General features: G+C 46.7%; 1 pseudogene; it reads left to right on the top strand.

Annotated features, from left to right (window-relative positions):
• The first annotated feature begins 235 nt into the window (after window positions 1-235).
• Window positions 236-591, top strand: LOC131409224 (large ribosomal subunit protein eL22-like; annotated as a pseudogene).
• The last annotated feature ends 2,009 nt before the right edge of the window (window positions 592-2,600 follow it).

Below are 2,600 nucleotides of genomic sequence, written 5' to 3'. Positions count from 1 at the left end.
GGGGTTTAGAGAAGTCCAGCGGATCACTCAGCTAGTAAGTGGTGGAACAGGGGATGGAACTCAGTCTATTGGACTCCATAGACTGTGCTTCTTCCCTTATATCACTCAAATGACTGTGGGAGGCTGTGAGGGCCATTGCGGGCCTGCAGAGAGAGTGTGTTTTACCCACGCCCACGCGCATCATCTGGAGTATTGAAATGCCTGCATTAATCCTTTTTCTGCCTCCGCTGCCTCCATGGCACCCCTAAAAAGCTTGTGAAGGAGCCAGAAAAAAGAAGCAAGTTCTGAAGTTCACCCAACCCTGTAGAAGATGGAATCACGGATGCTGCCAATTTTGAGCAATTTCTTCAGGAAAAAACGTGAATGGAAATGCTGGGAATCTCGGTGGAGGGGTTCGTAACCATTGAAAGGAGCAAGAGCAAGATTACCGTAACTTCTGAGGTGCCTTTTTCCAAAAGATATTTGAAATATCTCACCAAAAAACATTTGAAGAAGAATAATCGACAGGTAGCTGCTAACAGCAAGGAGCGTTATGAATTATGTTATTTCCAGATTAACCAGGATGAAGGAGAGAAGAAAGACAAGGGGTAAAACTGATTCATCTGGAACACTTTGTATGACTTCTTGAATAAAACTTGAGAACCAAACAAAAAACCAATTCCATTAACCAATCACCATGTATCACTGAGTTCCTGCCATGTGATTCTGTCTCTGTGATCCTCTAATACAAAAGGCTCATGAGTGCAGGACAATTTCCCCACGTGAAGAGGGTTCCTTAGCCAAACAGCTCAAGGTGGTGTTTCCAAGGTGCCCCTGCACAGCCAGGGATGAAAGCCCTCACAGATCCAGCTCCTTCCAGCAGTCAGGTGACAGCCATTGCCTTCAGGACTAGAAAAGGCATAGTAATGTGGTCCCAGGAAAGTCATTCTAATTTCCCCCCTACTATTTTTTTGTGTGTGTGTGAGGAAGATCAGCCCTGAGCTAACATCCGTGCTAATCCTCCTCTTTTTGCTGAGGAAGACTGGCTCTGAGCTAACATCTATTGCCAACCCTCCTTTTTTTTTCCCCCAAAGCCCCAGTAGATAGTTGTATGTCATAGTTGCACATCCTTCTAGTTGCTGTGTGTGGGACGCGGCCATGAGGCCGGAGAAGCAGGGTGTCAGCGCGCACCCAGGATCCGAACCCTGGCCACCAGTAGCGGAGCGCGCGCACTTAACCGCTAAGCCACGGGGCCCGCCCTCGCCGCTACTATTTGAAAGTGTAACCTCACTCCTGATGACAGGGATTGTCCCATCACACAGACTTGGCCAATCATAATAGCATTTCCCTGGATACAGCGAGTGATCCGGGAGTGGGCAATGACCCAAGTAGAGCCAAACAGAGTCCTTTCCTGAGTCCGACATGTGGATAACGGCAAAGAAGTTCCAAGTTGGGAGGATGTGACATTTAGGCTGCCAGTGGTAACCTTCCTTATCATGACCCTGTGAAGAAAGCCTGTCTGCAAAAGGAAGCCAGAGATGAGAGATGGATGGAGAGAACAAGAGAGTCTGGTGGTGTCCAGTCCCAGGAACAGGCACTGGTGCATGCGGCTCCTCCTCCAGTCCTCTGAGATACCCCAGGAACAGGCTCGGTTATATGAAGCAACATTGCCTCCGCCGCTTTTAAGCCAGTTGGGTTGGTTTTATGTCCCCTAGAATTGACAGAGCTTTAATAAAGATACTTGGTTACCTTTCCCAGGAACTGAGAATTCCCTTGGTTTTTAGCCGTGTCTCTAGTATCTCCTTGGCCTGGTTTAGCTGACAACTTCCCCCAGTGAACTCCTTGAACTTGAACCATATTGCCACGCATATACCCATCTCTTGAATCACGCGGAAATAAATCACCCTGAAGAAACAAAGGCGTCGTGTTCTGGTTAAAACATTTAGGGATACTGATTAAATATACATAGGATAGCAATGCCGTGCACACACCACGGTGATGATTTATTGTCTGTCTTCAGAGGTGGCTAAATCCCAGATATGGGATGACAAATGAGGGGCCTGTGTGGTGCCAGCTGCTTCTATTTTAGCTTAGAATCTGTCCTTGTGGAATTTCAGCCTTATCTGGTTTCAGTCTTCAGATGGCACACTTAGTGCATGCCTTTACGGAACGTGTGCTAACTACTAACTTGCCATGAGTCTACACCAGGGTTTCTCAACAGTGGACTACTGACCTTTTGGACTGGATGATTCTTTGTTTTGGAAGCTGTCCTGTGCATCGTAGAATGGTTAGCTCGCCTCCACCCACCAGATGCCAGTAGCACCTCCCACCATGTGTGGCAATCAAAAATGTGTTCAGGCATTGCCGAGTATTCCCTAAGGGACAAAATTGCCTCCAGTTGAGAACCACTGGCTTAGACAGATCACCAGGTTTGGACTTTTGGTCTTTGGAAGATGCTTTTGTCTTCTATCATTGTCCTCAAAAAACACATGTTAGTTCACCATCTGTATATCTTTAGACTCCAAGATAATTGAGAACGCTTCTCTAGGTGAATTTGGACCATTATTTCAGGTAAGTTTCTGTAACTCTTTTTACACACACATACACACATATGCACAGGC

The sequence above is a fragment of the Diceros bicornis genome, chromosome 8 (genome assembly GCF_020826845.1).
Source record: "Diceros bicornis minor isolate mBicDic1 chromosome 8, mDicBic1.mat.cur, whole genome shotgun sequence".
NCBI lineage: Eukaryota > Metazoa > Chordata > Mammalia > Perissodactyla > Rhinocerotidae > Diceros > Diceros bicornis.
Note: the sequence above shows the minus strand (reverse complement) of the source record. Positions and strands in the feature narration are given on the sequence as shown.